Source organism: Prosopis cineraria, unplaced genomic scaffold (assembly GCF_029017545.1).
Source record: "Prosopis cineraria cultivar Desert tree isolate PC_DT_omini unplaced genomic scaffold, ASM2901754v1 PC13, whole genome shotgun sequence".
Taxonomy (NCBI): Eukaryota; Viridiplantae; Streptophyta; class Magnoliopsida; order Fabales; family Fabaceae; genus Prosopis; species Prosopis cineraria.
This window is the reverse complement of record NW_026555344.1, coordinates 31,637,365-31,648,375: the sequence shown is the minus strand read 5'-3', so window position 1 is coordinate 31,648,375 and position 11,011 is coordinate 31,637,365.

The window sequence follows — 11,011 nt, the reverse complement described above, 5'->3', positions numbered from 1 at the left end:
GCTATGATTTCTTGCATGATAAATGACTTTCCTACATATGGAAACTTGTCCATGTATAGTATTAAGGGGCGTAAAGCATATCCTATTTGTGAAGAAGGCACACACTCTTAACATTTAAAACATGAAAAGAAGACAGTCTCCCTTAGTCATAAGAGATTTTTAGTTAGCACTACCCTTATCGCAGATTTAAAAAGGCTTTTAGTGGCTCACAAGAGTATGAGTTTTCTCCGAAGGCATTAACTAGGAAGCAAGTTTACTAACCGTTGAAGATGATTAATGTAATCTTTAGTAAGAATCAAAAGATTGCAAGTGAGAATAGTTTATGGAAAAATAGGTCTATCTTCTTTGATTTGCCACATTGGCGGTGTCTTGATGTGAGGCATTGTCTTGACATGATGCATGTGAAGAAAAATGTTTGTGATAGTCTTGTGGGCATACTCCTACATATTAATGGAAAGATTAAGGATGAGATAAATGCTAGACTAGACTTAGTCAAGATGGGAATAACAGGACAATTATTTGCTCGATGAGAAGAGGGAAAGAGGATTTATTTGCCTCTTGCAGCCTACACACTTTCAAAAAAAGGAGAAAGCAAGCTTCTGTGAGTGTTTACGTGGTTTAAAGTGCCACAAGGATATTCTACTAATGTGAGAAATCTTGTATCAATGAAAGATTTAAAATTAATAGGCTTGAAGCCTCATGATTGCCATGTATTGATGTAACAACTATTACCGATTTGAGGCACATTGAAAGATGATGTTAGGCATACAATTACAAGGTTATGTAGTTTCTTCAATTCTATTTGTAGTAAAATCATTGACCCTGATAAGTTAGATAAATTAGAAAATGAAGGTTATAAATGTACTTTGCTCTAACTTTTTTTAATATTATAGTGCATTTAATTGTTCACTTGGTGAGGAAAATAAGGCTCTGTGGTCCTGCCTATCTTAGGTAGATGTATCCATTTAAGAATTACATGAAAATATTAAAAGAATATTTGAAGAATCCATATTGTTTTGAAGTCTCTATTGTTAAAAGGTCTATTGCAAAAGAGGCCGTAGAGTTTTGTATTGAATACCTAAATGGGTAAAGACTGTTGGAGTTTTAAAATCTCACCATGAGAGGAGTAGTCTCACAAATAAGGTGTAATGACCCTTAATTTTGAATTAAATAAATTTCCTTCCAAATGATAATTAATTAATTAATTTTATTTTTTGATAAATCAAGAGTAGTGGCCTAGTGGGATTTATACTGGTTATACGTATGGAGGTCTAGAGTTCAAACCTTACTTTAACTAAATGTTAGTTTTATTTTATTTATATAGAAAAGTATTAGAGAGTCCTTATTTTTTTTAGAAATATTATAATAACAGAAAAATTAATAGGGTCTTCTTTTGAAATTTTCTTAACAAGCTTTGAGTCCTGTTATGTAAATTTCTCCATGAGTTTATTATTTGACTCTCTTTGGTTTCTTAAGTCAGTGTGGACTGTTGCAGTAGAGAAGAGAGAAGGGCTCACGTTCTTTTCTTCATACTTCCTTTTCCTTTCCAATGACATTTCTGGAACCAAACAAGAGAAGTCTAGAACTCTCCCATTTTCTCCCATCTTCCCTTTCCTCCCCTCTATCTCCAGCTGTTGTCGGTGAAGTGGGAGCTCATCACTCCTATGCAATGCTCAGTCCTCAGTCGTGCTCCCTATCTCTATCTTCTTCGTTTGCTGTTGTCTTCACCATCCTTATTCACGTCACTGATGGGCGAGAGAAATTAAGTCTCCAAAGATGGTGGTGCTGATCGTGAGACTTTCTTTTCTTCTTGTTCTAGTGCAATTGATATCTCTTTTCTTTCTTCCCATGTACCATGCCAGATAACTCCCCTATTTCAAGCCATAGCTGGCTCAGCTTCACAAGGTGTTTAGTTTGTGTGCTTATTGTCTTCGCTGCTGGAATCTTTGTTCCTTCACACCTAGTAGGAGCTTGGCAAAGTCACAGACTCTTTTGTTTCTGTGAGGCATCGCTGTTGGACTTTTTCTTCCCCTATTCAGCGTCCAAGTTTCCTCTTCTTCTCCTTTGTGATGCTGGTAATGTAAGGTGAGAAGTTCCGATCATTCACTCTCTTGTTACTGTGCATCTATGACTGGATTGAGATTGTGAATTGTTTTCCATTTTTTTGCTATGCACGACTAATGTGATGTTGGAAATTGGATTTCCTGAGTAATTAATTTGATTTTTGTTGGACTAAAAATTGGAAGGAAAGCTGAGTTATCTCAAATATGAATGTTATATTATTTGGGAAATGAAATTTGTAGAAAAGGAAGTGGGATTTTGGTTGGAGGATTCATGCATGAAAGATGTTTGATAAAATGCCCATTGGTAGAGATTGTTTGATTCTATATCTATAATAGTGATGGTTTTCTCAAGGAGGATGATTTGGCTCGTATATTAGTATTTGTATATCTCAATTAGGTTTTGTTAAGGGGTATTTAAGAAGCTATCAAAATCTTATTTGAGTTCTAAATTATTGAGAGTTAAATGGTTGATGACTTATAAAGTATATAATCATTTTTGAGGTCATACTTGGATGCTTGGAAAAGGATGGGCAAGAAAATTAAAGGATGCAAGTTTTATTGAATGGTTTGGAGTGTCACATATTAGGCGTTTAGTAAAAGTTTAAGAAGAAACCTTTAGGTGTAATTTTATTCCTAAATTTCAAAAATTATCATTTTATTAATTTTGGTTGAGTGAAATCTCGTAAAAGGAGACTTGTTAATTCAAAAGCAAAGTTCATGAAGATTTTATTATATATTATAGGGTAATCGTAAGCAGGGTAGCTTGATTGGAGTTGCAAGAAAAGAGTTTTGATGTTGAAGGTGCTATAAGTAAGTGGATAGCATTCCAACTAATTTATCAATTAATTTTTCTTATTAAAATTTATTTTGTTACATTGATTATTTTAATAATAATTATGTTGATTAGTGGATATTTTGTTAATTAAATTTTTTCATTTTTAAGTTTCAAGATGGTGGTGAAAAACGATTCATCATAGCATATGAATGTTTTACCCCTTATGAGATATCCTTTCAGGATTAATAAAATTCCTTTTCATTAGCATTGGCAATTTTTGATTATTCAATAAATGCAAGCATGAGCATTAGATATGAAATTTTATTTTAACATGTTTTAATGCTTAAAAGTATTCATGCGAGTTTGATTTTGAGAATGAGAACTGTAACTTAAAAGTGATAATTTTCTCGTATGCTTGAAAATGGTTTTAAGAAGGGACTTTATATAAAACACTGGTTGCTAATGAAAGTTCCATTAGCCCTTGGCGTGCCATGGTAAACCTAACTAGCAAGGTATTTATCGGAGGTGCTAGCCTCGTGTGATGGCCAACACAAGTGAAACGGAGGTATTCTCATTCGTGAGCATCATACTCAGGTTTGTTTCGTTGTGTCCATGTTTGTTTTTGTAGTACAAGCCGCGTTTGGTTACTTATTCTTATGGACTGTGTGTCCACATTTGTTTTCGTGGTATAAGCAGCATTTGGTTATTTACCCTCATAGACTGTGTATTCACATTTGTAAATTATTTTGATAAGTCCCTATAATTATGAATCTAATTATTTGAGGATTTTATATTCCATTAATGTTATTTAGTAATTTATTTATAAATATTTATTTTATTCATGTGCTTTCTTGGAATCAAGTCCTATTAACATTTGCCATGATAGTTTAATGATTTAAGACTTAATTTTAAAATTTTATAGAGTTATTCTATTTTAAAGTTTATTAAATTTTCATTAAAGTTGTCGTCTCTTCGACTCACACAATTATTTTAAACTTTTCCTTTTTTATTCATATTCTATTATTTATTGTTGGGACATTATTTACTAAAAATTATTATTTTGGTCTCAGATATATTAGCTAATGTTGTGCCTTTCGCTAATCTTTGAGGGGCTGTAATATTCAGTTGAGATGAAAAGTTGTAATCAAACTTCTTTAAAGTAAATTTCTTATGACAGGTTCTCCACATAAGCTATAGTTAGGATCCTCATCCTTATTATTTGTATTTTGTTATTTGCTAATGGGAAGAGAGTTCTTTGCTGCTACTATTATTTTGTAAAATATTTGTAGATTTATTTTTGGAAGATTTTATTTTAAGGGGAGATTCTATCAATTTTTTTTTTCAATATATTAAATTTTTTGTTTGTTTGGTTTGTATTGATGATGGCTTAATTTATTATCCAATGTTTTCATGGTTTATAAATTAGAATTTTCTTGAGTAAAGACTTTTGAGATATGGATATTATCCCTATATTTCATGCCAAACATGTCCTATTTTTGGGGTGTGACATAAGGAAACACGAGGGGTCAAATATATATACATGGAAAGTTCAGTGATAATCAATGTAGAAAGATCACTTTTCAGGTTGGTTAATATATATAACTGACATGGAAAGTAGACTTTCAACTTTGCATGTTGGTTATATATATTAATCGATATAGAAGGTAAACTTTCCACTACCCTCATTTTAACTATTCCTTCATAACTAATGTAAAAAGTTTAAAATAATCATTATAAAAAATCCATCCTGCAACAGTGTAGGTAGAGTTACATTAATACCACTTATGTTATAAAACCAAAGCAAATATGAAATCTGCTGTCATGAGTATTAAACCAAAACAAAGTGCATCTTTTCCTTCTACATTTTTACCACCTTCTCCTCTTCTTCTTTTGAATTTTTCTCTTCCTTATCTTCTTTCTATATCCTTAAGTCAAATCTTACTACCATGCATAAATTTTTCGAACTTCAGGTGATAACTTCACGTTGAGTAAGAAAATGGCAAGGTATGTCATTGCTCTTCTTTTCTTTTTTCAACCCTTACAAAAAACTCAATATTCATAAGTTCCTTTTTGTTTCACTTTCTCTTCATGAACTGAACATTAAATGCCTCTCTCCCACTTTTGAATTAATGCGTCTTTGCACTCTCTTCCATGTTTAGGAACAATTTTGTAAATAATGGCCTATGAACTTTCATATGCTTTTTGCATTATGAAAAAGGTGGTTCATTTATTTATTTTTATTCTGGATGCATATAATTTTTTATATAGACTAATCTCAAAATTTTCTACTGTTAAAAACTTTCTTATTCATCATTTATGCTTGCATCTTTTTGCCACTATCATGTTATAGCTGAACTAACTTTAAGGGAGATGAGATCATTAGATAACTCCTTGTTTTATAAAAATAGCTTTCCCTTAGATAATTAGATATCCAAACGTAATTTTGATGAATACAATCTAAATAGAATTAACTTTGTCATAACTACTTTTTAAAAAAGGTGTCCAAACAAAAATTATGATCTATCAACATCACTTTTAATCAATGTTACTTTTAAAAATCATGATTATTTAGAATCTCATTTGTTCGACTCTAATCCAAATGGGCACGCAATTGTTTGCTATAGTTTCTTTTCTTGTTTTTTTTTTTTAACCTGAATATAACTTGCTTTAGTTGACTCATTAGCTTTATGAACTGGACTGGCAAGCTTATATACTCTTCATGCCTTGTTACTGTTGCACTTAAATGCTTTAATTAGTCTCCATGTAAACGCAATGACATGTGCCCATAAATTTTGCAACGTGAGGATCATACACAGATACACATTATGGGGATAGTAGAACTAATATTATTAAATTTATGAATTATTTATATACTATATATATATATATATATATATTTGTGAGGACACTTGTCCTCTCTATGATGTGTGTAGGTATGTCCCTGTGTAATGCTGTGACTATAAAGAATTTTACATTTTGAAGCTATACAATGTTTTCCCCCCTTCCCAAAGAACTTATTTTTAACAATTTTTGAAAATAAAAACCACCATGCAATCACTAATAGCTAAAACCAGAAAAGCAAAAGCATATTATTTGCTACAACCTAACGCAAAAACTTTATAAAAATAAGACACATATATCCTAAACATACTTATTTCTTAAAAAAAAAAAAAACAAACAAATCTGATCCTACAACCTGTCAACCTTCTTTAGGCAATTCCACTCGTTTCCACATACTCCCATGCCGTCGTTATTGCCATCATCTGTTGCCATCATCTGTAGAGTGCCTTCTTCCCTTAGCATCATTGGCTAAAATTAGAGGAGATAATTTGGTCCAAATCTATCTCTAGTTTGAATAAGCTTAGAAAATCTTAAAATCAGTTTTGAAATTTTTTTTACGTCAAGCTTATTTGGATCACCCAAATAAATTCAATTCCTAATAAACTTATCTTGAATACTCAAATTCTTTTTTATTATTAATAAAATAAAATTAGAATTAGATTGAATATTGAAAATATTAATTTTTCAAAATAAAATTTGAAATTGACTAAAAAAAGAAAAAATAAAATAATATTTAATAATTTGAGTATTTGAGCTAGTTCAAAAGCTCGAGGTGTTAGGGTGAGCTTGATTATATGATTTTTTTTATATGTTTGGGTATTTTTAAGATAAGTTTGAATAAGTTTGGGCATTTGACTTGCCCAAAGTACTGGCTCTAGCTAAAATCTTGATTGAAAAAGGCATTGGTGTTTTCACTACAACAAATCAGCAATTTTCACTTAAAATTTTCTCTTAAATTTTTATTTGAGAGAATTTCTCTCAAAACTTCTCTCAAAAAAGCTCTCATATAGACTTTCTTTCATATTTTCTCCCAAAATAATTATTAGAGAGAAATTTTGAGAGAAAAACTAAGAGACCTTGAAGAGAATGTGCCCACATCTAAGCGAGAAATGTTTCTCCTGACAAAATTCGTGAGAAAAGCTTAACAAAAATAAAAATTTAAAAGTTAAAAATAATTAAAATAATATTATATGATCTTTTTTCAAATTGTTTTGAGAGAAACTTTCTCTCAACAATTTTTGAGAGAAATTTGATAATTTCTCTCAAAAAACTGAGAGAGAATTTTCTCTCAAATATATTTGAGAGAAAGTTCTTTCAATTTATTCTGAAAGAAACTTTCACTCAAATATTTACGGGAGACAATTTCTCTCAAAATTATTTGAGAGAAGATATCTCTCAAATTTTTATGAGGGAACAATATATTTTTTTAAAATTTTTGTAAAGTAAGTTAACAAAAAATTTTACCCTATTATTTAGCATGAAATTAAAACTTGATTCTTATTATTTATGGTGTTAATAATAAATAAATTTTATAATATATTTTATAAGATTTAAAAAATTTTATGAGAAATGAGTATATTAATTTATTTATATGTCGTACATGGTATTTAATAATCAAAAATATATTTATATTATTAATATATGTGATATGTTACTTTTGTATTAGATATAAATAATATGATTAATATAACTATATAACATAATAGCAACTTGTTTTATATATATACATATGTTATTATTAAACAATGAAATATATTTAAGCTCAAATGGTAACATTATATAATTTCTCTCAGAAAATTTGGAAAGAAAAATGAAAAATATCTGAGAAGTTCTCTTAAAAAATTTTGTGAGAAAGTCATAAGTTTCTTTCGACAACATTCTCTCAAAAATGTGTCTTTTTTATCTTAGATATTTTTTAGAGAGTGATATATTTCTCTCAACTTTTTTGTTTGCAAAGTAAGTTAAAAATAATAATAAATAACACTATTGTTTAGCATGAAATTAATGTTTGATTTCTAATAATTTGTATGGTATTAATAATAAAAAATATTCAAGGATATCTTTTACTAGAGAGAAATTTTTTTATCAGCAATTAATATATTTATTATTATATATGTAATTAATTTATATAAAAATAATGTCACACCATAATTGTAATCTCCACCAATGTTCTTTTATACATATATCTTTTATATATATATATATATAATCTGAAAAGAATTATCCTAATATCTCACTTAATATAATTAATTACTCTCAAATTTATTGACAACTGAATTTAAGAGAATGATGTTATTCCTTTAAGCTCATTTGTTAATGAATCTGAGAGTAATTAATTGTGTTGGATGGATTTTGTATGTAATTTTTTTATAATCTTTACTACTCTTTTACTATCATCTTTACATTACTATCTATCAGTTCATTAAATTCTTTTCATTATTCAATTTGAGAGAAATTCCTAAAAAATTGTCTTTTCTCTCAAATTTTGCTAGTTTTTTCTCAAAACTTTTTTTGAGAGAAATGTGTTTTTTTCTTGTTGTGTTTTACTTACTTAATTGGGCATAATCCTTTCCACAAGTCATAATAATCCAATTTGTTGCTTCATTACCTTTCTTGGTGTAAGAGTAATCACAAATCCCTTCTATTGTGCTAAAGAATTAAGAACATAAAACTCTCTCAACAATGCAATAGCTTTTTTCCAAAGCTAGAATAAGGAAAAAATAAGGGCAAGTATAGACTTGCTCATGGGTAAAATAAGGGCAAAAACATACTTTATAGAAGGGGAAGTTTGTTAAGTGCTTGGAATAGAGTTATATTGCACCCAAGTAATTACAGGTAAGATCTCTTATAAGAATCTAGAAATATAAACTATTCTTTTAACATTGATAGTATGTTGTTAGATTTTTCTGTCCAGTTAAATATGTATAACTTAAAAATATTACACTAATAAAAAATTTAAGATATCAATTGCTCCTTCAAAAAAACTTTTAAGACAAAATTGTTTTTGACTTCAGTCTTAAATTTGCAACTAATAACCAATATTGGTTCAACGTTATTATAGGGTAAAATTACATAATTTTTCAAAATTTTAAAATAATATTATATCAATTAAAAATTAAAAATATCAGTTGCACTTGATGAAAAAAAAATTTAGACTAAATTTGCGCTTTAAATCAACTAAATATTCCATATAACTTCTATTAATTTTTTTTCCCCATCTGACGTGTGACTGAGAGACAGACAAGGACAAGGCAATGTAATGTGTAGTTTCCAAGAAGCAAAACCATGTCAACGATCGTCGCGTTTGTTAAAATGAAGGACCACATGAAGTATGCCATATCATTAACTATGGTGTCATTTAATGTATCATTGGGACGGAGGGACATTGACTTCAACCCTACCCGTCCTTTAAATCAAGTGCTCGTTTGTGTATACTTTTTCTTCTTCCTTATTTTTGCGGTATTTTAATGTTGGTCAATATAAAATATTTGACAACAAATAATGATTTCGAGTGTCGGACTTCGGTGAGACTAGTGTCTCCCTAAAAGCGCTATATTGCCACGTGGTTGGTTTGGGTGATCATTATCACTGTGATAAGATTTTAATCTGAGTAATCTAAATTTAAACTATTATTATATATTTTATTTTATATTGATTAAAATAAAAATTTATAAAAAAATATGAAATAATTTTAATAAATTTTTTATTTTTAATATTATATGGATTTAAATTATTATTATATATTTGTATTTTATATTATTTGAAGAGTACAATTTAATATTAAAATTTTTATAATTAATATATATTAGCCATCCAAACATATTCTGCACAATTCAAATTTAATTTATGTATAAAATTAATTTTATAATTTTTATAAATATTTATTTTAAAAATATAATATATAATAATAGTTTAAATTTGTTTCATCACTGTGATGAGCACTCAAATTGGGTCCATATTGCTAGTGCCCTTGTATCTCGTCATCACACTTCTCCTTTTTCAACCTCAGTATCATCCTCACAAGCAATCAATCTGGATCTCATGAGGGGATATTTTGGAGAGCCTTTGTGTAATATCGATCCTCCCTATTCAAGAAGTCCCTTATGATCTGTTTTGGGCTTAAGAACATCTTAGAATTCAGCTTAGGAGCTTTGGGACGTGGCTTGTGCTGTGATGGATCTAAAAGCGACCAAACTTCGTGAATTATGACTTTGTGCCAGGGCCGTGCGTCCGGTGTTAGATGTAGGTTCAGAGGGTATACAATTATAGCCTATAATATAATCTACTTGATGTGATATTAATTAAGATTTAAATTTTAATTAGTATGTAAGACTTAGTTAAAAATACTCCTACTTTTTATTATAAAACACATCTAATTACTTCACTGAAATTAAAAAAAAAGTGCTTAACTCGTCAGTTTTATCTAAAAATAGAATAACCTTTTAATTTTACTTTTATTTAAATGAATAAATTTTAACATTGCATTACTCCATCAGCCTTTATATATGAAGTGTTTTTAATTAAATTTTATATATTAATAAAATTTTTTTATTTAATTAAAAACTCATAAAATCATAAAAACTTTTTCAGTTTTTCCCCCTAATAAAATGTTGCAATTCATTAGAGGTGAAAATCAAATGGCCTTAGCTCTTAAAGGCTCAGGTCCTAAAGTTCAGTTATTCAAAATTTAATCTAATTTTAAAGCCCAGCCCTTATTTATAAGGCTCAGGGCTAGACCCTTAAACCCTCTTTTCTGAAAAAATCCAACACTTTAATTTAAATAGAATATTTTAAAATTCAACATAAATTTCAACAAAGATTTAAAATTTTAAATTTAAGATGAAGATTTTTAATCTTCATTAATGTAAATCTAAATCCTCCTGATCATTATTTTAAAATAAAATACTATATCCCTCAAATGTAGGTCCACTTGTTGAAGATGAAGGTAGAAATTTAATGTCAATTATCTCTACAATTTTTTTTTATCACATACAATAAATATTAACCAAATTTTGTCATTGTCTGTCAAATATATGTATGTATGTATATACATATATATAAGATAACATGGCTTATTAGGGCTTGAAGGGGCACCCAGACCCGAGTCTTTTTTTACAGAACTTATCAGGATCAGGCCCTCAAGCCTGATTTCTTTAAGAAAAAATTAATTTTTAAAGCCTAAACTCTTATTTAAACAAGGCCTTTATGCCCTACCCTTTAGGCCAGACCTTTTATCCCCGGCTCCAAAATTAATATTATGATGGTGGGTAAAACACACAATTAATATCTTTTTCCAGTTTTTGTCCAATCACTCAAAATTATTATGACACTT